General features: G+C 39.3%; 1 protein-coding gene and 1 pseudogene across 1 annotated transcript in view; both read left to right on the top strand.

The window, feature by feature from the left end:
- LOC132485747 (ubiquitin-ribosomal protein eS31 fusion protein-like) overlaps window positions 1-4,083 on the top strand; it is a 38,601-nt pseudogene extending 34,518 nt beyond the window's left edge.
- The window catches only part of CTNND2 (catenin delta 2), a 968,406-nt gene that overhangs the window by 455,139 nt on the left and 488,208 nt on the right, over window positions 1-25,059 (top strand). The window lies entirely within an intron of this gene.

The raw sequence follows: 25,059 nt of genomic DNA, 5'->3' as shown, positions 1-25,059 counted from the left end.
CAAAGTTCCTACAGTGACGGACCATTCTCCTTCTTGCTGGAGCCCTGTTGCTCCACTGAGCTCGTCTTTTGATGCTCAGCCCCTTTCTGGGCTGTAGGCACACTGTCCTTGGGGTGCTCTCTCCCCCCAGAGACATTGAAGATGCTCCCCCCTCACCTGGGGCTCTCCTGACATCTCATCACCTGCCTGCTCCCTCTCAACATCCACTCAGTGAAGACCCCACAATACTTTATTTAGAGCTGAACCCTTGACACTATGTATCCCTGTTTCCTTTATATTGCCTTCTAACATACTCTATATGTATTTACTTATTTACTTCATTATCTTTCTCTCTCAACTAAAAATGAAGGAATTTTTGACTGTTTGGTTAACTACCAAATTTCCCAATGCCTTAAAGAGGCATAGGCACATTGTAGGGTATCAGTAAATATCTGATGAATGAATGAAAAATCCAACATATTTACAATTTAGTTTTAGAATCATTTACCTAGATATAATCTCAAAAGTGAATCTTAGTTCTGGGTCACCTCTAGTTAACAAAAATTAACTCGAAATAATTAATTAAAATTGGTTCTAATTAATTTTGGCAATCTCTGTAGAGCTTGCTACACTAATCAGTTGAGAGTGGAAAAGAAAACCAGAAATCTGTCTCTCTCATTCAAAAATAAAATCATATTTATTAGGAACACTTTTCTGGCTGCCAAAGCTTAGCTTGGCCTGGAGTTCATGAACATCTGTCTCCTTCATTCAGTGCTTTCCAATTCATTAAAAAACAAAAAGAAAACAAAAGAAATTGAGTGAGTGTTTGCTGTTTGCTTTTTTGCATGACAAAGGAAAAAAAAAGGATCCTTAAGATTAGTTTTTTTTTTTTAAATATTGTAAACACATCCATATATGCTTTCTTGAGTATCTAGGACAGCTAGAACAAGGGGTTTGTGCTCTGACTTAATCCTGGAGAAGGATAAGTCAAAAGTTGGGACATAGGGAATGATGCCAGGAACTGCTTCTCTCTCTAACTCATAGGATCGACTAAGCACAAGTGATTTCTCAAAACACATAACTGGGAACCATATTCCCATTATGAATCTGTTTATAAGCCTGAGCAGGCAAATGAATGTGCTCTCCGGTATAAATTTCTTATTAAAAACACAAGTGAGGGAGCTTCCCTGGTGGCGCAAGTGGTTGAGAGTCCGCCTGCCGATGCAGGGACATGGGTTCGTGCCCCGGTCCGGGAGGGTCCCACATGCCGTGGAGTGGCTGGGCCCTTGAGCCATGGCTGCTGAGCCTGCACGTCCGTAGCCTGTGCTTCACAACGGGAGAGGCCACAGCAGTGAGAGGCCCACGTACTGCAAAAAAACAAAACAAAACAAAACAAAAAAACACAAAAACACAAGTGAGGGACTTCCCCAGTGGTCCAGTGGTTAAGGCTCCATGCTTCCACTACAGGGGGCATAGATTCCATCCCTGTCCCATGAACTATGATCCCACATGCCACACGGCAAGCCCCCCGCCCCCCCAAAAAAAAACACAGCACACACAAGTGAGAGATAGAAAAGTGGTTGTACAAAAAGCCAAGACACCCAAAGGGTAAGTAATTAGCCCTTCTTATGGATTTGTGGATATTTACATAACCACACAGTTTAAGGGATGGATGGATGGATGGATGGATAGATGGATGGATGGATAGATAGATAGATAGATAGATAGACAGACAAAGACAATCTTACTTCTTTAGACACATAAGTACATTTTCAAGTTTTGTGCATAATTAACATGAGAAATAGTGCTAAGAGTGTACCATATACGAAAAATAGGATTATTATTTGAATAAATTTTCTAACTCAACCAGAAGCAATATAATATAATTACAGTACACTTGAAATGAAACGGTAAAGCGGGAACATTTTAATTGGCAAAGCTATCATGTTGGACTTGTGTGATTAATCTTTTAGAGGAATGGCAAACAGATTTTTAATGAGTTTTAAATGTAAGACTAAGATTGATGGATAGTCCACACTTTACCAAGACTGAGGAGTGAGGAGTATGCAAATACAGAGAAGGGAGGGCACCCATGCAGAGTCCACATGGGGCAGAGGCAGTTTCTGGGTAGTTAACTTGGTTGTCCTTTTGCTTACTTCTTTACACTGTGGTGGTTTATTTGCTGTAAACCAAAGTTAAGAAACACATAGATTGGAATGGTTGCAGCTCATTTCTTTGTTGAATCTGTAATTATTTTTAAAAAACACTCCATAATATAAAAGTCAGTTACTTTCCAAGACCCCATTAATGGAATTTATTTCCCATTTATATTTCTAACTTCACTTTTTATTTGAATTCCTTTGCTTCAGTTTTCATGTTGACATTTTTTCTCATTGTAACCTATTTCAGTATCCAGCTTATCATTCTGAAGAATTTCTTCCATAAATGCACTTATAATATCCTAAGACTGAAACCTGTGGTCACAAATGGTGAACAGTGTCTACTGCCACACCAGGAAGTGGGCGGTGAAGAACAGGGAAGCCAGAAGAGGCCAAGGCCAGGACTCAGGTTGAGAGGATAAGTTTTGCAGATATCAATGCTTTGTAATAGATCAAATCCAGATTGAATGCCAGGGATCCAGGCTGTGCCTGAAGTGGGAAAGGCAGGTTACCTGAGTCCTCTGCCTGACAAGTCATTAAAAACGAGGCATGAATAGCCTGGACTTTAAAACTAGAACTGTGATCTCTCTAGTCCTCAGCTCTTTGCTCTTAGCCAGGAATTATGCCCTCTGTTTGGTCCAAGTGGCCACAACTTGCAGAAGTGTGTTTAGATATCTTTGGATTATAATGAGGAGAGTGGCGTTCATTTGTCAGCAAGGTCAAATTTCAGTGACCCTCTGTGGACGCCTTGAAATCATCCACTATGGTCTGAATCTGTTCCCCCAAAATCCATATGTTGAAATCCTAACCCCCAAATGTGGTGGTATTAGGAGGTGGGGCCTTTGGGAGCCACTTAGGTCACGAGGATGGAGCCCACAGGAATGGGATTAGTGTCTTATAATAGAGACCCCAGAGAGCTCCCTCATCCCTTCTGCCATATGAGGACACAATGAGAAATCTTTGACCAGAGGAGGTTCTTCACCCGGCCATGCTGGCACCTTGATCTCAGACTTCCAGCCTCCAGAGCTGTGAGCAATAAATCTCTGTTGTTTATAGGCCACACTCTGTGGGGTATTTTTGTTAGAGCGGCCCAAATGGACAAAGACACCACCATGGTCTGGTCACTCACCTGGTTACCTCCTGCCCTTGTTTTCCTCTGTCACCTTTTGTTAATTCAACCCAGACCCCAGGACTCAACATACCTGGGTATCAAATAACAGTGTAGCACACTGATAGTAACATCACTCTATTCTTCTGTAAATGTTTAAGCTTCACCAGGAATTTCTGTGGATGCTACGTAGCATCTCTCAGAAGCAATGACTCAGTCCTTATTTCTTTCTAGTCTAAAATTATTTCTCGGAAGATAGTTTCCCCAAGCCTTGAGTGCAAACATTTGAATTTTTAAAAATGTCACTCTAGCTTTTGGATCTTACATCTGCAGTGGCACCGCCGCCAATGTGCAGATTTTCGTGAAGACCCTGACGGGGAAGACCATCACTCTCGTGGTCGAACCCTTGGATGCAATAGAAAATGTAATGGCCAAGATCCAGGACAAGGAAGGAATTCCTTCCTTGACCAGCAAAGACTGATCTTTGCAGGAAAGCAACTGGAAGATGGGCGTATTTTGTCTGACTAAAATATTCAGAAGGAGTCCACTCTACATCTTGTGTTGAGACTTCATGGTGGTGCTAAGAAAAGGAAGAAGAAGTCTTACACCACTCCCAAGAAGAACAAGCATAAGAGAAAGAAGGTTAAGCTGGCTGTCCTGAAATACTATAAGGGGGATAAGAATGGCAAAATCAGTCACCATCTTCAGGAGTGCCCTTCAAGTGAATGTGGTGCTGGAGTTTTTCTGGCCAGCCACTTGGACAGACATTGTGGCAAATGTTGTCTGACCTATTGTTTCAACAAACCAGAAGACAAGTAATTGTATATTGGTTAATAAAAGACATTAACTAATGAAATAAAAATCACTCTATTGCCTACTCATTTATGAGGCGTGTTGGCTCAACTACACAAAAATCCACTCCAGCTTTGAAATTCAAGGATTTTATACTACTAGTTCATTGGAGCCAGAACATGCTCAAGATGAGTTAGGTCATCCACATTGAAGGGCAGGGGAACAGACTCCACATTGATCTTGACCCTTTGTCTCTGGGCTTAATCCACCCCTGAGAAAAGCCAGTCACAGAATTCTTGAAGCTAGATTAGCAGAGACATTCTTAGTTCTAATAGCTGAGAGGTTTGTGAGCAATCTCTGACTCTAAGTCTTAGTGGGTCTACTCCCACCTGGCCTGTTTCTCATTCCTTGGGCTTATTTTTACATTTAGTCTCAGGTTCTTATAAAAGGACTGGGTTTGGCCTGACATGGGGACTGTTGTGCCTTCTGCACTCTGTTTGCATATTTAGCCATGTGCAGATAAGATTTGAAAATACTTCACTTATTTATTCACACAGTTGATCCAATGAATTTTTATTTAGTGGCACTTTTATTCCACAGATTTCCAGGGCTTGAGATTCAGCAGTAAACAAAACAAGCAAAGTTTCTGCCTTCATGAAGTTCACACCTAGTGAGGGGAGAAAGAAAATTGCAGAACCATAAAGAACAATTAAGCAGAACAAGGGGGAAAAGAGTGAAGGGAGTGGTGCTATGGTGAAATGATGCTTGAGCAGACAACCCTACAGGAGGAAGAGAGGGAGGAAGCTGTGTCCCAGGGTAAAGTACTAGGAGTAGCAAGTGCAAAGGCCCTGAGGTATTTACAGGAGACCAGCATGGCTGGAATGAGGCCAGATTTAGGAACAGATAGAGAAATGCAGCAGGGCCACTTTTGGGGGTAGAACATTAATCAATTAATGAGGATGGCATAGTAGAGAGCAGTAGAAAGGTACATTTCGGGTTCTCATGCACACACTTCTCAATATGAAAATATGAGTGAAATCTAGTGTCTCAACTTTTAAGCTCTTCTGATGTAAGTTCAATTCAGAAATTGGCTGGGCAGGACCTCCCTGGTGGCACAGTGGTTAAGAATCCACCTGCCAGTGCAGGTGACACAAGTTCGATCCCTGGTCCAGGAAGATCCCACATGCCGCAAAGCAACTAAGCCCGTGTGCCACAACTACTGAGCCTGTGCTCTAGAGCCTGTGAGCCACAACTACTGAGCCCGCGCACCACAGCTACTGAAGCCCATGCACCTAGAGCCCGTGCTCTGCAACAAGAGAAGCCACCACAATGAGAAAGCCGCGCACCACAACGAAGCGTAGCCCCCGCTCACCTCAACTAGTGGAAGCCCATGTGCAGCAACGAAGACCCAACACAGCCAAAAATAAATACATTTATTAAAAAAAAGAGAAGAAATTGGCTGGGCAATTATGGAAACAGATGACAAATATTAGACATAAATTTATTCTCTGCATTTTTCCACTGAATTTCTTTCTTAGGTCATCCGTTTTCTATTCCTTCTTAGATGATTGTTTTATGAGACAGCCCTATGCTGAGTGAGATGGGAAGCATTTAGCAGGCTATTAGTGAGGAATACCAGTCTCACCTATGTTGGATGCACCCTCTGACTATCGTAGAATGAACTTTTGAGGGCAGAATGTACTGGAAGCAAGACCATTAAATCTTTTGTCAAAAAGGCATGAGAGCTCTATCCATTCCAGCTGGATGATCTTGTCAAAATGATGGGTTAATATTATTGTTTGAGAAAGGTTCAGCTTCATCAAAATTCAAAGTGTAAACTTTGCAACATTGCAACATCATTTGATCAGATTGCTTCAGTTATTAACCGTCATACCCTTTGTCGGTACACAGACCAGAAGGTTTGTGAGAGGTAAGGAGAAGAATGAAGAATCTGATTTCATCTGAAGGTACTTGCAACACGATATTGACCTAAATGTATATGTAAAATCATAACATATTAAGCGCAAATACGATAGTGACTGAACACACTCTGGCAGGTGTACACGTGACTCCTTCCACATGGGTTAGAAATAATATTAGAATAGTTTTATCGTTATTGTCATTTGTTTTGAAGTTTTAAATGAAAGTATCTTTCTGAAAGTTCAAGGATTTATGGTCTGTGGAGAAGAGGTGCTTTCCTTGCCTGGTGGAGAAATAAAACAATTATCTGGAAACATTTTCCATTCTGAGATCAGATACCTCAGTTAGCAATGTGTGCTGATGAAGTACGTGAAGGTCGGGCAGCTTTAAGTCCATCACTTTATTTGTTGTTTTTCTTCTTGGTTTTTAAAAAGTGCAAAAAAGATGTATATCATTCTTTTTCAATCTATTGTAGTTAATAAGACAAAGCAAAACCTTTCCATCGCCTACCGCCAAGTAGAACTTAAGGCGCAGTTTTCATATTTATGACACTACTTATTTTTCTAAATTGGCAAATTTAAGACTGTTTCCAGAGATAAGATTTCAGTGAAAATCTAGGACTCTGCTCCTCATATTTGGAAGACAGAGTTCTTTTTATCACCAACAGTGTTGTTGTACTCTAAATAGTTTAAGCTTTTTTAAAATTAATTTTTATTGGTGTATAGTTGATTTACAATGTTGTGTTAGTTTCAGGTGTACAGCAAAGTGAATCTGTTATACATATACATATATCCACTCTTTTTTAGATTCTTGTCCCATATAGGTCATTACAGAGTATTGAGTAGCGTTCCTTGTGCTATACAAGTGGTCCTTATTAGTTATCTATTTCATATATAGTAGTGTGTGTACGTCAGTCCCAATCTCCCAGTTTATGCCCCCTCCCTTCCCCCTTGGTGACCATAAGTTTGTTTTCTGCATCTGTGACTCTATTTCTGTTTTGTAAATAAGTTCATTTGTACCATTTTTTTTAGATTCCACATATAAGTTATATCATATGATATTTGTTAAATAGTTTAAGCTTTTGAACTCTGTAAGCTGAGGAGTAAAATAACAATAATAAAAGCAAAACTTGTAATATCTCCTTTATCTGTATCAAGCCCTCTGCTAAGCACTTTCCATGCATTGTCTCATTTAACTTTTACCTTCTTTCTTTTTCCTTTGAGTCAGACCAGCACTATAATCTCTACTATACAGGTGAACAAAGTGAGATGGCAGAGTTCAGGGGGTTATCCCCTAGTATTTGCATGGAGAGCTAGTTTTTGGAATCAAGGAACCCAGTGTCTTTCTCTTATACATGTGAATCATTAAATCCAAACCATCTCTGCAAAAGTGAACTTCCTAGAACTGTGTACTCTGGTAACTTTTTCTAACATGGTCTTGTATCTTGTCCTTTATTTTTTCCACGGTAAAAATCTCACATATGATCTCCTGGATTGGGGTGTAGATAAGATGAAAATAGAATAAATAAAAGTTAGGAACAGGAAGACCAGGCTGCAACACAGTTAAGCTTACTGGTTTACAACAGGAGTTCTAAGAAACTTCAATATGTGAATGTGCCTTAGGAGTCTACAAGGTACGAAGTCACATCAGGGAACAGCTATTACTGTGTTCCCCTTCTCCCAGACAGAGAAATAATGAACTGGAGAGGAAGATTTGCTTGCTCTCTGATTCACTTCCCAGTATTTTCACCCATTCTGCTCAGATACTATTTTTCTTGAAGGGAATTTCACACTCACACATTCACCTGGAATTCCCCAGCCATTAGGCTTGTGTGAAAATGTGCTTTAGGATGACACATCCCTGCCTATGTTTCCTGGGCTGACAGTGTTCCCAGTTTTCTCATGTTACTCAGAATCCAACAGCCTATCTGGACTTTGCTCCCATCCCTGTATCCGTAAACCCCATTATTTGTGCTTCTTTCCATGTACCTGTGTCTTCCATGCATCTGTGTTGGTCTAGGAACCACTCTCTCAATGAAGTTAGCCAGCGGGTTTCCATTGTTCACAGATTCGCAGCCACAATTCTCAGGGATTTCCCCCAGTATACACATTGGTGAAGACTGGAGAGAAAGAGGGGGTCAAAGGTTGAAGGGCTTAAAAAGATGCTATTTATTCAGCACTAACTAAATGCCAGATTGTTTGGCTCTTTACATGTATTATGAACTCTTTTAATCTTATCAACTTTTTTATGACCATGACACTAAAACTTGCCCAGCTAGTAAACTGTAGAGCTGGAATAGGGTTGAAGTCCAGGGGTCAGATTCCAGAGCCCATGAAAGTAACACTGTGCTGTTTTGCCTCTCATCAGGTAACATGATTAAGTTTCTAGGGGGTTACAGTCAGAGAGATGACAGTGGATTCCAGTGGGTGGCTGAACTGGTGGGAAGCAGATGTCTCAGCAGTGGAGACAAGCAAGGAGCTGAAGGGCCGTGTTTTGGCATTTTGGAGTCACCCACAACAATGACAAGAATCTGCTCTGAGGGAGGTTATGAAAGCATATCCTGGCATGAATTGAGAGGTGACCAAAATAGTCCTCATCTGGGGAATAATCAAGCATGACCCTTAGGAGCTGAAGATACATTTCCTCTTCTTTACCAATGATGAATCGATGAGTATTCCAATTTCTTAAGGAGATAAAGTGGAAAGAATGTCAACTGTGGAGTCATAAGTCCTGGTGCCACCACCAACTAGCTCTGTGACCTTGAACAAATGATGTCACCTCTTTTGATCTTAAAAATGTGGATAATATTATAAAGGGTGTCACATGAATTAACGTGATGACATGTCAATTGTCGTGCAAATAAAATGTGGTGAATTAATATTGCTTCTCCATGGTGGAGCTGATATATACAGCAATTCTGCTTCTAAAACATTTTACGTTTTGAGATTATCTGTACAAAGTAGCTCCTAGACCTTTACTCTGGATAATATTTTGGGAAAAATTTATGATAAAATTTTTAATTAACAGAGCATATTGAAGTCTGCCTTCCCAGGTATTAGGACGGAAATGTAGAAACGTGCAACTAAAGGCATGAGCAGAATTTTCTCTACTCCCGTGTGATACAGCTCTCTGCTGGGTCACAGCACCTGTGTCTAGCCACTGATGTGAGACCATAAATCTGTGTATAACTTCCTGTTACTATAAATACAATATCAGGTAAAACTGGAGGGTTTCCCTAAAATGAGTCTCTATTCCATGCCCACCACGCCCTATTTTGCACAGCAAACATGCAGAGCAAGACTGTTTTTACAAGTGGGTAGAACCAACACAGTCTCTTAGATGCAGGGAGGAAAACCAAACAAAATCCTTCTTCCCCTGGGGCACATCAAGAAGTAGCAGAACCCATTAAAATCTATTGCCTAGATGATTGAATTAGATTATAAATGAATGGTGGTAATAAGCGTGCATTTGGCCAAGTGGATAAAGACAGAAATATAATTTGCAGTCTTGTGGGTGCTGTACTGTGTAAAGACTAATTCATAACAGTGGATAAAAGTTCCATTGTCTTTAATGTATTCATTTAGTAGCATTCATTCTCCTGGCATAGGAAAGGTTTCTTTTTTTTCCTAAATAAATAAATAGATTCCCATTGCCAATAAGGAAGATTTATGCTGACAGAATCTAATAGCCTAAGTCATCTTGTGTTGTTTCTCAAAGGCGCTTGAGCAAGCAGTCTTGGTTTGGATGGAAAGCAAAATGCTAAACTCCTATTATATATGATGACTTTAATTCTGAGCCAAACAAACCTTCCTTGATAAGCATTTGTTACCATTATTTAAAGTAAAAAAGTCATCTTTTCTCATGCCCTTACTTTCTCTCCTGTTAGAAATGTATGATCACTTCTTAAATGACAAAATGATTGATTTTTAAACCAACACATCCAAAACTGAAAGGCAAAGAGGAGGAAGGAGGAGGGAATGATTCCCACAGAACTTTCTAAGCGGTATCTGGAAGAGACTTTTAAAGGTCACGTCTTGCCATTTAATTTGAAATTTCCAATGGATACTTGGAATTCTAAATCAAGAAATCTCACCATGAGACAGTTGGGGTGAGCTGCCTCTGTGTCACACATTGTTGTTCATACAAATATACGTGGGTTGGATAAATTATTTGCACTAACAGTAGGAGAATCATGGTCATAACGTGTATACCCTGCAGTAAAGTGACCTGGAAAAAATTAGAAGGGAGTCCAGAAAACAGTGTTATTATCCTACCTGGCAAAACCGACAGGGTTCTTTGCACCGTGCTTCACCTTGGAAGCAGGGAATATAATACTGAGTATTCTCTTCCTTCTCTTCTGTATCAGAATAAAAGTACGTTTTAAAATCTACATCAATTCCATGTATCAGTCCTACACTTGGACTTTTTTACTACCAGTATTTGCATAGTGTACAGAACCTGGTACCATGCATTCTTCCTAAGTCTACCGAAAAAAACAACAAAAGCCAGAAATTCATCCCTACCTTGTCCAGCTTAGACCTGGAAAACGTTAATTACTTCCATCTTCAATGTCATGATGCAAAAGGGGATTTAAATTATTTGACAACATTCAGTTTCCTAATCCTCAGAAAATTTCTCTTATTTGTAAGAAAGAATCAAAAAAAGTACTCTTCTCAGAAAAACCACTTTCTATCATAGATACTCTATTATATCTTAAGGATGAATAGCATGGAGAAATCACAAGATTCCTCTAAACAAAAATTATATTTGATTTGAATATAGATAAAATTGATTTAGAACCTAGGAAAAACAAAATAAATATCACACTAATCACATTTGTTTTTCTTCTACCAGTTGTATTGAGATATAATTGACATACAGCACAGTACAAGTCTAAGGTGTCCAGCATAATGATTTAAATTAAATTCATCATGAAATGATTATCATGATAAATTCAGTGATCATCATCTCATAGGGAAATGAGATTAAAAAAATAGAAATAACATTTGTGTATGTGATGAGAACTCTTAGGGCTTGCTCTCTTAACAACTTCTGTGTATAACACACAACTGTGTTAATTATATTTATCATGTTGCACGTTACATCCCCAGTACTCGTTTATCTTATAACTGGAAGTTTGTAGCACCTTCTGACTGCCTTCATCCAGTTCCTCCTTCCTCAACCTCCGCCTCTGGTAACCACAAATCTGATCTCTTTCTGTGAGTTTGTGTGTATGGTTGTTCGTTTTTGAAGTATAATTGACCTACAGTGCTATGTTTGTTCCTGTTATACAACATAATGGTTTTTTTCTATACATTTCAAAATGATCACCAATGATCTTGATATGGCATCACAAAGATATTACTTAGTTATTGACTACATTCTACACACTGTGCATTTCATACCCAATGACTCATTTATTTTGCAGCTGGAAGTTTGTACCTCTTAATTCTACCCTCCCCCTTCCTTCCTTCCTTCCTTCCTTCCTTCCTTCCTTCCTCTCTTTCTTTCTTTCCTTTCTTTCTCTCTTTCTTTTTTCTCTCTTTCTTTTTTATTATATTTTTATAAGTAGAGTCCTAATATAATCAAGGAAATGTTACAGAGAATACAGGACAACCCATATGGAGAGAATCAAATTAAATACTTTGCTATTTAATAGCTCACCCTGTGGCTCATTTTAAATATGTTAAAGCTTATAAAATGTTAATGTTGATAAGGTAAATTTTTATTAATAACAGTACTCCATAAGAGAATGAGTCTCAATTCTCCATAAATCAGTCCTGTTTATTATTTATTTATTTATTTATTTGGCTGTGTTGGATCTTAGTTGCGGCACGCGGGACCTTTTGTTGCGGTGCATGGGCTTCTCTCTCTAGTTGTGGCGCCTGGGTTCCAAGAGTGTGGGCTCTGTAGTTTATGGCACGCGGCCTCTCTAGTTGAGGCACAAGAGCTCAGTAGTTGTGGTGCGTGGGTTTAGTTGTCCTGCAGCATGTGGGGTCCTAGTTCCCCGACCAGGGATCAAACCCACGTCCTCTGCATTGGAAGGCAGATTCTTTACCACTGGACCACCAGGGAAGTCCCGGTCCTCTTTATTTTTAAAAAGTTACTTGTCATCAAATTTTAAATGACTTTCAAACACAGTAATATAAATTTAACAAAAAAGAATGATCTTCAAAAGGAAGAGTACAAGTATGCATGGAAAGAATAAAAAGAGAATCATGTTATATCTTTACCTAATGAAAAATGAAATGCTTAAATTGCATAAATGCGATTTTGAATTTGTTTTGTTTGTTTGTTTGTTTTTGTTGTTGCCGTACGCAGGCCTCTCACTGTTGTGGCCTCTCCCATTGCGGAGCACAGGCTCCGGACGCACAGGCTCAGCGGCCATGGCTCATGGGCCCAGCCGCTCTGCGGCACGTGGGATCTTCACGGACCGGGGCACGAACCCGTGTCCCCTGCATCGGCAGGCAGACTCTCAACCACTGCGCCACCAGGGAAGCCCCTTGAATTTGTTTTTTAATGAGGTGTTTGTTTGTTTGTGGGGAGGGCTACATTACAGCTGTTAATCCTTGGTTATATATTCTTTCAATATACTAGAACTAAGGTAGAATATTGCATAGATGGAAAACTCCCTATTTGTTATAAATAATTCTGAGTCTTGTCCTTTTGGTTCCAACTCCATATGATTTACATTAAGCAATGACAAATTTTCCAGCGATTAAAGTATTTCAGGACAATAGGAAAGAGATTGTGATTAGGTATCAATAAATCTACAAGTGACATAGTTTCACAGTCTCTCCAAAGAGAGCTAAAATATTTTGCAGGAACATTGGGACAGCTTATAGTGGCTGGTGATTTCACTCTTGATAACACGGTTTTTAGTGTTAGAAATCAGCCTCTGATATTAGCTCTCACCGACATGTACCCATTAACTTAGGATGGTGGTGAAGATTTATTGATACAGTAGTTGTGTCTGTTATAAGTAAGAAGCAGTGTTTTAGGAGAGAGGTGTAGTGGAGAGGGCACAAGTTTTGAAGTTGCTGAGATCTAGGCCAGCTTCCTTTGTCACTTTCTAGCTCTATGGCCTTTGGCAAGTCACTTCAGTTCCCAAGCCTGTAAAATGGAGGTGATGCCACTTGTTTTTCTGGGTAGTTGACAGAGTTACAGTTACATATGTAAAGAACCTGAAACAGGCAGGGACTCATCACTGGTAGCTGTTGATGAATAGGATAGAAGATTTTTCTCCAGAAATTTCTTTCTTCAACCTAAAGTTGATCAGTGTAATATACTACTTACATTATGATGGATTTCAAACATATGCATTTCAAACAAATGTTGCACTTAGTCTGCAAACCACAAAATTCTTCAAATTTTCACTCAAATGAAGTATTTCAAAGGAAGTTTGAGTTTTCTGTCTGAGCTTTTTTTTCTTCCTGAAAACAGCCAATATTGTAGAAATTATTGGATACAGGTCAAAATGCTCATTGGTGTAACAGGCTACAGAGAACAGATAGAATTAATAGAATCTTGAATAACTACATGTCACTCAGCATCTACCTGTATTTTGCTTTTTTAAAAACAATACGGGGGCTTCCCTGGTGGCGCAGTGGTTGAGAGTCCGCCTGCTGATGCAGGGGACGCGGGTTCGTGCCCCGGTCCGGGAAGATCCCACATGCTGCGGAGCGGCTGGGCCTGTGAGCCATGGCCGCTGAGCCTGTGTGTCCGGAGCCAGTGCTCCGCAACGGGAGAGGCCACAACAGTGAGAGGCCAGCGTACCACAAATATATATATATATATATATATATTATATATATATATATAATATATATATATATAATATATATATATATATATGGATCAGACATTGTCAGATAATGGCAACCAAAGTCTTTAGAAGTTTCAACAGAGAGAGTTGTAAAAAGTGAATTTTCTGTGAGAAAAGAGCAGCTTTCCAACAATTTCCCAGTTCCTCCCTAAACATCAGTGTTTCCAGTCACACACACACACACACACACACACACACACATATATATATTTGGAATTCTGCAATAAAATTCTTAAAATTGTATGACCTAAGATATTTGCATTTCTGAAAATCTTGAGACTTCCCAGCATTTTAAAAAGGTTTAAATTAGTTTTTGGGTTTTGAAATTTTTTTTAGAAAAAGTATAACATTTTATCATTATTTGGGGGTATATTTTTCCATAGCAACTCAATTTCCCTTTGTGGAGCATGAAATGCATTTCTATTTACCAGTATATTCTCTTCATTAATTCAGAGACTTGCCATAAACTATATCAGCCATAATAGCTGAAAGACTAGGATAAAAAAGCAAACACTGAATTCCATTTGCTCTTTTTATTGATGTCCTATAACCTGGCTTTCCATCCTGTCTGTGCCAGCATTGGGTTCTTAGCCCAGAGGGATGTAATAGTTCTTAACCATGCAAACATGTAACATCATTAAAATAAGCTAATCCATTATTTTTAAAGTTTCTTCCTGAGCATGCTAAGCCATAGAATTTACAGTTATGCCCGGGATTATCCTTGTAATTACCATAGAAATTATCACTACAGGGGCAAACAACAGAAAAGCAACCTTTGGAATGCTCTGGTTGCCAGTTATATGTATTTGGGTATAAATAACTAAAGGATAATGCTAAGTAGAAGGATATGCCATTACATTTTTTAAAATGAAAGAATGTATTATTCACATGTATTGTTTAATTTGAAAAAGTCCTGATCGGTTTTCTGTTACAGATTTAAAATAGGCAGATTATAGGATTTAGGCAAACATATTAGATCTTTAATATGTAAATGATATAAGTAAAAATAAGTTGAAAAAGTTTTTCATAATAAATAATGTGCCATTAGAATTTAGTATTTCAGCCTGATGCTGTTGTAATATTACCATTCTTAAGATAACTGTGATGGAAATTTTTCAAAAAATACAAGGCTTGTCTGTTTCATCGGTATACACAGTTGGGGGAGAAGAATTTTGCTGTACTTGATATGTTTTTAAAGCCCCTGGTTCTAGCTATGACTCTGCAACAAAAGTAAGGTGAGCTTAGGGAAATATATAATGCCTCTGTTGTAGGAAAAAATGGGGTGCAAGAGGATGGACATGTCCCAAGTCTCGAGTGAGTCCCGGGGTCAGGCTTCCAAGTGAGCATCCTTGGCTTCATGCAGGAAAGAATTCAAGAGTGAGCCCTAGTGAAGTGAAAGCAGGTTTATATAGAGATATACACACCCCGCAAACAGAGTGTGGGCCCTCTCAGAAGGCAAGAGCAGGCCCCAAAGAGTAGGGGTGGTACGTTTTTATGGGAATTGAGCCACCACCCACCACCCACTTTTTGGCCTTTTATGGTGGGCCTTGGAACTGTCATGGCGCCTGTGGGTGTGTCATTTAGATGCTAATGTATTATACTGAGTATATAATAAGGCTCAAGGTCTCCTGGAAGTCAAGTCTTCCAGCATGTTGGGCCTAGTTGGTTCTAACCAGTTTATGTCATATCTTGTTCTTTCTTTTTTTTTTTTTTTTTTTTTTGCGGTACACGGCCTCTCACTGTTGTGGCCTCTCCCGTTGCGGAGCACAGGCTCCGGACGCGCAGGCTCAGCGGCCATGGCTCATGGGCCCAGCCACTCCACGGCATGTGGGATCTTCCCGGACCGGGGCACGAACCCGTGTCCCCTGCATCGGCAGGCGGACTCTCAACCACTGTGCCACCAGGGAAGCCCTGGGAAGCCCTCATATCCTGTTCTTAATGGTTGTGCTCTGCCCCCTTCCTTCCTGTCTCACCTCCAACCTTCAACTCTTATGTTAAGTATGGCTTTTCTATTAGCTGAGCTACAAAGCCTTTTTGGGGGGCGTCCAGGTTAAAAGCTTATATACTACTTCAAGACTGTGATTATTACCCCAAAGGTATATTTCTAATTCAGAAATGGATAGGTATCATAAGGATAAACCTAATCTGCATTACAAGAGACTCTGGTCCTAAAGTTAATATTTTTGTCCTTTTAAAAAAGTTTCTATAAGCCTCAGAAATTTTGCAACATTAAACTACTCCTTTGTATTAAAGACTGCTCCTATATTTCCTTCTTATGTCTACCCAATATGTTAACTTATAGCACTGAGAATAGTGTATTAAAAGAGACACTGGACATTTGAAATGGGAATTAGGAATTATTAGTATTATTAATAAAGAAAGAGCACTTACAAATAACAACAGAAAAATAACAAAAATTCTAGTGGAAAAGTGTGCAAAGGACATGACATAAAATTACCAAGAAAAAAGTAGCTATTTACAAGATAAATAAAAATGGAGTCAAGGTTTTAAAATATCAGAGAAACCAAAATTAAAAGAATTGTTAATGGGCTAATATTTGTGACCCCCTCCAAGATTCGTAGATTGAAATTCTAACCCGCAGTGTGATGGTTCGGAGTGTTAGATCATGAAAGAGGAGGCTTCATGAATGACACTACTGCCCTAATAAAAGGGACCCCAGAGAGCTCTCCAGCCCCATCTCTGCCATGTGAGGATATAAGAAAACAGCTCTGCAACCAGAAGAGAGTCTGCACCAGAAGTAGATCATGCTGGCACCCTGATCTCTGGTTTCCAGCTTCTACAACTGTAAAAAATAAATTTATGTTGTTTATACGGCACCTAGTCTCTGATATTCTGTTTTAATAGTCCAAAAACACTAAGACCAGAAGATATACTACTTTTACCTACAAAATTGAGAAATACATGTTCTGAAATACCCAGTGCTAGCTTGGATGCAGGATCCCCATAACGTTCATAAACTACAGGCAGGGAGAGAATATAGGTCTCAATTTTTTTAAGTGGCAATATATTTGCCATCCTTAAAAATGATTACAAACACTGACTATTTAATTCAGTTTTCAGAAATCAATCCTAAGGGAATAGAAGAAAAAAAAGAATATGCATAAAAGTTTAGATATAATTTAATAAGAAAAATACAAAACTAACCCTCAATATAATGTGAACAGTTAAAAAAAAATCACAGTGCATCCACTGGTTAGAGCATTATTAAGCCATTACTTTTTAATGAGGTGATACAGGGAAAAAATTAACAATAATATTGAGGGACAATATCACAGATGCCAATAATACACTCATAAAAAACAGGATACCTCTGGTTAAGTTGTATGTTAGTATAAATTTTATATTTCTCTCTCTTCGCTGTGGAATATGGTTAATTTTTATATTAAATATAAATTTACTATTTCTGGAACTTCAACAATAGCATATATTGACCTGATAAGCTGAAAAAAGGAGACAGTCTGGACACAATTCACTCTTTAATATTGGTAAATTATTGAACTCATTTTCTTGTTCAGAATTATGAACTTGAATAAAAGGCTATTTGGGAACATATTTTTAGGTTTGAAATCCATGTCTTGCAGGAAACTCATGTTTTGTCTTGAAGCTTTGATAGGATAAGGCCCTTTGAAGAAACCAGCTGTGAGCTGGGCATTAGTGGTGCAAACCTGGAGACGTGCTGGCTTCCCTCCCTGGTACTAACATGTTGGACCAATGGTTGTGATAATTGATGATACAGCTCTCTCCAGTGCTGTTAGTCATTCTTAGGAGCTTGAAGTTCTACCCACTGACACCATCACTGGAGACATGAATGTTCCATTGCAGAGTCCTAGAAATTGTTAGGATGACATGCAGAGTAACATCTTCTGTAGATTTTATAATAAAATTTACCAGTAGCAGCTTTGACTGATCCAGATTTGACAAGTATGGTCGCCCAAGGGTAGAATCTTCTGAGCGAAATTTACAGTATATATTATAGACATGGAAGAAGTAACCCATTTTATAAAAATGATATGTAGTCAAGATCTGCAGAAGGCAAGGAGTGTGGGCATGAGATGTGTGGGTCAGTGGAGACAAACCATGTCTTTCCTAAGAGCTAAGTCTGAGAAGGGCTTTTCCATCACTCAGCTTATGCTAATTCTGTAAAAGGAAGGGCTCTTTCCAAATCTCTCAGAATATAACTATAGCACATCATGCTTTCAGGCAACTGTAAACGTGGAGAATTCCTTGGACTAACATTATTTTCATTGGATCCAGCAAAAGCTATGTTATATTCAGTCAACATTTATTCAGTGTCTGTGTGCCAGACGGGGTAGATACTGGGGATAGAGCAGTGAATGAGATAGAAACTATTTTCACGCTCAAGGAAAGTATATTCTAGTGAATGATACAGATAGTAGGTGACTGAGCAATAAATAATTCCGTATTACACTGAGGGACATCTAAAAAATAATAATATCAGTTAGGATGCTTTCAGCTGCAGGTAACAGAGAAACCAACTAGCACAACCAATTAATTTAGTATCTCACTTCTCTTGAAGTGACAGTCAGGATTGGTTGTGACTCAGTGAAGTCATTAGAGACCAGACAATTTCAGAATCTGCTTTTCTGTATACCATGTTGTCTATATCCTGTGAATGTACAACCTCTACCTCCATTTCATAGTCCTCAGTTGGCTCCTGGCCTCTATAAGGCCACCTGTTGTTTGTCCATGTTAGAGGGAAGAGACCAGCTTCTTGATGAATAGCTGATCTAAATCTTGTTGGCATCACAATGGCCAATAACAAAGTGGGTTTTGGCTGCAGTATTGTAGCTACATGTGCTCATTGTCAAAGCCTAAAGATGCTGAGTTTTCCATCCATTCACTATTCATTTGAAACAGTTGATCAATTAATTTGCCTTCAAATACAGGGACAATGAAATGCTAATGAGACAAAAGCTTAGCTTTCTCTTATAGACAATCATGTTATATATCTATCAATAACCTTAACATAAACAAATGGCATTTTTATAACAGTATTGAAAACATTTATTTGACCTCATAATGTGCCAGAACAGTGAATTGTTTGTGTATTTTTAAAGTTATTTTATTGAAATATAGTTGATTTACAGTGTTGTGTTAGTTTCTGGTGTACAGCAAAGTAATTCAGTTATATATATATATATATATACATATATATATATATATATATATATATATACACACACATATATATATAGTTATTCACATTCTTTTCCATTATGGTTTATTGAAAACTATTGAATATTGTTCCCTCTGCTATACAGTAGGACTTTGTTGTTTATCCATTCTATATACAATAGTTTGTGTCTGCTAGTCCCAAACTTCCAATCTATCCCTCCCTCACCCCCCTTCCCTTGGCAACCACAACTCTGTTCTCTATGTCTGTGAGTCTGTTTCTGTTTCGTAGATAAGTTCATTTTTGTCATATTTTATATTCCACCTATAAGTGATATCATATGGTATTTGTCTTTCTCTTTCTGAATTGTTTGTGTTTTGATTAGAATTAGCTTTAAGTGAAAAGTTTAGATACCTAGACAATTGTGCTTTTCTTTTTCATTCTTTGCGCTTTATTAGAATCAGAGCCCAGGTACTTTCCTGGTGGCACAGTGGTTAAGAATCTGCCTGCCAATGCAGGGGATACAGGTTCGAACCCTGGTCCGGGAAGAGCCCACATGCCATGGAGCACCTAAGCCTGTGCGCCACAACTACTGAGCCTGTGCTCTAGAGCCCGCAAGCCACAACTACTGAGCCCGTGTGCCACAGCTACTGAAGCCCGCACGCCTAGAGCCTGCGCTCCACAACAAGAGAAGCCACCGCGGTGAGAAGCCCATGCACTGCAACGAAGAGTAGCCCCTGCTCACTGCAACTAGAGAAAGCCCCTGTGCAACAACGAAGACCCAACACAGGCATAAATAAATAAATAAATAAATTTGTTTATTTAAAAAAAAAGAATCAGAGCCCAAATTCTAGTATTAAAAATTATATATTAGATAAGAATGGGTGGGTAAGCATTTCTACCTTTCAAAGGCACTTGAGTAAAATTAAAACTGTAAAAACATTTAAATTAGACCCTTTTACTTGCATTCTTGTAGTAGCACTTGTAGAATTAAAACCTGATTCTTTTCTTGTTTGTTAAAATACAAAACAAAGAAAAATCAAACACACTCATAAAACATTAATACAGCAAGCAAATCTAACCTCTCTGAAGGTTTTGAAATATCCTAATAATATTCTGTTTTGTTTTTTTTCTTGGCTCCTGGGTAAGGACACATATATCCCTCCTGTCACCTACTGATTAAAAAAAAATCAACTAAAATTTTAAATAATTTTAATAAGCCTAGCACAAAAGTCCATAAACTCAGTGTTCAAATTGATGATATTCTAGATCACATATCAAACGTTTTTAGAGTTGGCTGTTTTAAACCATTTGGTTTGAACAGTGTCAATAGCAGTAAAAACTGGATGGCATGGCTAATCCTTAAATGCACACAGCTAGGATAAAATTACAGTTTTGTGATTCCACACAGGGAATCCATCACCTTTTCCCCACCACTCAGAAGATTTCACCTCTCTCTCCTTCTCTCGCTTCCCAGAACAATTGCTCATTGTTTTATTCGGGGACCAGTTTCACCTCCCAAGTTCTACAACCTAATCCTTAGGAAATTGAATATGGTACAGTTGTAGATATCAGACCGTCTCTAATCAGCTCATTAGTTAATATAAATAACTAGTATATCAGTCAGTCAAGATTCATGGATGCAATCACAAGCATTTTTACTTAGTTCCCATTATCCCTTTAAAATGTATTCTGTGGGAAAACTCGCTCCTTGGCCCATGGTTTCAGGCAGCCCTTGACAGCCAAGTGGTTGTTAAAATATCAACACACTGCTCTATGGGTTGATAACAGCCATCTGCCTTGAATATACCTCACCCATCCACTGCCAGCCAATGACAGGGCACCCTGACTTCTTCCCTGTAACCCGCTCTCCCCAAATTCCCCATATCTCGGCAGCTTAAAAGCACAACAAAGGGCCCCCAAGACTCTGCTCCAACATCGCTGGTACCTATTCTTAGTGACTGGTGCCCATGTCGTACTGGTTGTTAACTATTTTGAATATTTGGTTAATAAATATTTTTTAAAGTTACTTTAATTTTTAAAACAGAGCTGCAGTATGGTACTTAGAATACCTACTCCCGTATAATAGTCAAAGCTTCCAGTTTCATTCAAAGTTACAGCTCTTCAGTCTCCCTCCAGGGAAGGTGTCCTACAGGGTTTTCTTCCGGCTGCCTGGGAAGGGAATGATGAACCCCTTGCGAGGGGCACGTGTGCGTGTTTGTGTGTGTAGGTGTGTGTATGATTATGGTGGGGAAATAGGGAGGAAAGGACCCCAGAGAGTCGAGAGGTGCAGGAAGGTCTTGTACCACTGGCACTGGTCTCAGCTGGCTTCTCAACATCAGCATCCCCAGCACCATCCTCTCTGAAGAGCTCTCACCTGCAGTTCCCTTGTTGCGGACGATGTGCTCTCCTGCAGCCTTTCTGCTCGCTCTGTGGAGGTCTACCTGTCAAGATACCCCTCATCCCCGACTCACTGTCTTGTAACCCACAACAGGTCAACGGAATCCATGTCCCTTTCCCACCCCTCTCTCTCGTGCAGCTTGCATCCTATGTAGCCACCTGTCCTTCAGACTGTCACTCAGCAGCCAGACAGCCTATCTCTTGCCCTTGTTAGCTTTTCCAGTTCAAACTTAGAATATGAGTCCCTTGTGTCCCCACAAGTAGTCACCACAGGCTTGAAGGCACACAGGAGCGTCTGCCTGAAGGACGGTGAGCATGGCAGGTGGTACACTGGCCCCATAAAGCTTCTTCCTGTGGCACACCTCACCCCTACCCATGTGTGGCTGGCCAGAGGATGTCACGTGAATGCTTTTAACCTGTGGGGCTAGGAAATCCCAACCCTCCCCTGCATCTGGGAGGAGACCAGAATTTTTGTCAGCATCACTGATTAGTACAAGTCAGGGAGCCGGATTCACTGAAAATTTGCATCTAAGTTTGCATCTCATTTGGTATCTGATCCATGCTGTCTTATGTCTGTGCCCAAACTTCCACTTAAGTACTCTGTTGCATTTACATTTAATGGTTGAGAAATAATGCATTGCACACTGACACTGTATTTTAGAAAATTGGTTTTCGTGTTATTATTTATAGAATTCACTGCCTAACAAAAAAAAATCTCCGTGCCTTGTAGAGCACTTGCTTTCCCATTTTCAACTCTTGTCACCCAGCACTTGCGCCTCATCAGCTCTATGATTGATTGTTTTGCCCAAATTCCCTCCCTCTGACCTCACGACCCCCACAAATGGGCCTTCATTAATATTGATTTTTTTCTGTTGGTTCCCTGGGGTTCAGTCTTCCTGTTTGGGTATCTTAGCATATTTTGGTCCTAGGCATGGGTGCAGAAAATCATACAGAGCCGGGCAGTGTGGCAAAGCCTGGCTGCCGATCCCTGGTGTGGCACCTAGGAGAAGCCTCTTTGCTCTTGGGCCCCCAACTCTCACAGACTTAAGGGAAAGGGAGGTACAACCTGCCGTTTAGTTCTCGTTCTGACGTGTTGAAGTCCTAACCCCAGAAACGGCGCGTGACCTTATTTGGAAATAGGGTCTTTGCAGATGTAATCAAGTTACGATGAAGTCATACTGGATTAAGGTGGGCCATACCCCAATGTGACTGGTTTATTTATAAGAAGAGGGCAATCTGGACACAGAGACGCACACGGGAGAGTGTGACGGGTGGCAGAAATGGGAGTGATGCCTTTGCAAGCCAAAGAATGCCAAGGATTGCCGGCAACCACCAGAAACTAGAAGAGGAAAGAAAGGCTCCCCTCTAGAATATTCCAAGATAACATGGTCCTTCCAACACCTTGACTTCATACTTCCAGCCTCCAGAACTCGAGAAAATAAATTTCTGTTGTCATAAAACCACCCAGTTGTTGATAGTTCATTACATCAGCCCTAGGAAACTAAGACAGTTCCCTCTTGGCTTTCTGTGGCAAGCAGACCCTCACACCCCCTTGGGGTTGGATGGGTCTTCTCTACCCTAAGCACACCTCTGCTTGTCAGTTCTTCCTATATTTGGACACCACATCCGTGCCCCTGAGGACTCCCACATCCACAGAACCTCAGTGCAGCTCAGGGCTCCACCCACTCTCGATTGTCCACAGCCCCCAAGTGGCCCCCAGAACAGGAGAGGATAAGAACCAGGGTCCTACAAACTCCTAGAAACCACCAAGTTCCCAGAACTGGTCAGTTACTTATAATTACTGTTTCAAATACACGGACTCGTTCCATCTTATACTCCTGATTTTCCCATTGCTCTTAGTATAGCCACTGGTGCCTTAGAGGAAGTGAATTGAATATTTTTGGGCATTTTAGAGAATTGCTTTGTCTATAGGAGGATCCACAGTTCTCTCCTGTTTTTTACTTGAGTCATTTAAGGCAATGGTAGGAAAAGTCATATTTTTGTGAACGCTTTTCAGTGTATAAGGTTCCAAAGAAGAGAAAATGCTTTGTCTATTTTCTACAGAATCTCAAACGTTGTTAGGTGGCACTAGTTCTCCAGTAATCTAGTGATTTATGCAGGACACACATCACTTGCACAGTGTATTAGACCAGTTGTTGAGTTGTCCGTTGCTTACTTCTAAGTGTCTTAATTCTCCTGAATTCTGGCAGTAAGTCAATGTTAGTGTAGATCCTTTAGCTTTTTCTAGTTACTGTTAATGAACTGAGTTAAGCAAAGCCAATATTCTGCTCTACTGATGGAGAGTAATTAATCACTTTATTTATCCATATGTGTAGATGAAATCATGCCATTGCTAAGCACCCAATAAACAGTTGGTGTCAGTGTGGAATAAATAGATTAAGTGGAAGGAAACTAATGTTTATCCAATGCATACTTTTTGTTAAGCTCACCCATTAAGGTTGATATTATAATGCTTTCTTGGAAAAGAAACCTGAAACTCAACAGTGTTTAAAAATCTTACTCAAGTTTATGCTGTTGAGAAATCACAGATTGAATTTGAACCTGATTTTCTGTGATTTCCAAATGAAAAATGTTTCCTTTGTTGTCCAGCTGTCTCACTCTTATTATTTAGAGTGCTGGTAAATGGTCACATTTGGTTTAGTTTTTTTTAGGGTTAGCAGTATATAACTTAAGGGAATGTAAGGACAAGTAAAAAAATAGATCATCAAAATAGAGAGGAAAATAAAGATAAAAATTTGGAAGAGAATTTCTAAGTAGGGAATTTAAATTAATCTGTATCTATCTGCATGTGTGTATATTATATATATTGAATAATATAAAATAATAATAATATATTACATAGTTGAAGACTGAAGTCAAAATCTGGACTTGTCATAAAACAAAAGTGACCTGTGTTGCGTACCAGTGCCATAGTGCCAATGTATTCTCATTGGGTCACATCAATGGCTTTTCTTCACGTGCAGAATAAGTCTGTCTATATGCATATATACTTTGTCTATATGCATCGTGGTATATATCATGATTGCAATCCCATAAGATATCTCTCCCCTCCCTGTTATGATGATTCAAGTGCTTTTCTTTCTGTAAATTTCAGAAATAGTTTAGGTTCAAAGCCGGAACACGACACATCTGAATTTGCCCTACGTTCACCCCTTCAGCACTGAGCCTTCAACAAAGAGAAACACATTTAACAAAACTATTGATATGCACAATAAGGAAATCTTGAAGTTTCTGCAGACTAACTCTTCTTTCTTCTACAAATGGTGACTGAATAATTTTTTAGTTCTTATGTCATATGTTTTTAATAAGCTAGTGCATTTGATTTTCTGTATTTATTTATTCAGTGTCAGTGTTAGTTTTATTTCCACAATAAGGAGCCGCTAAGCCACATCTTTAATAGACTAATTAGATAACACTTTTGTATATGCATAAGAAATGCTAATTTGGCAATCTATCCAATATATGTCTGTATCTTTATCTATATATTTTTATACAAAAATGAGTTAGAGAAAAAATATCAATACACAAGCTATTTTAATAACATACACATTTTTTCCCCCATATTCTGTTTAACAGAGCACTGGTGGCCCATGTAGGATGTATCTGTTGGGTAGATGTGTAGTACCTTTCTTGTGGTTATTTCATGGAAGCTACAGCAGAGTATTGCATGGGTATCTCTTCATTCAAAGAAATATTAAGC

Source organism: Mesoplodon densirostris, chromosome 3 (genome assembly GCF_025265405.1).
Source record: "Mesoplodon densirostris isolate mMesDen1 chromosome 3, mMesDen1 primary haplotype, whole genome shotgun sequence".
NCBI lineage: Eukaryota > Metazoa > Chordata > Mammalia > Artiodactyla > Ziphiidae > Mesoplodon > Mesoplodon densirostris.
The sequence above is the reverse complement of the archived record's forward strand: the minus strand, read 5'-3'. Positions and strand labels throughout refer to the sequence as shown.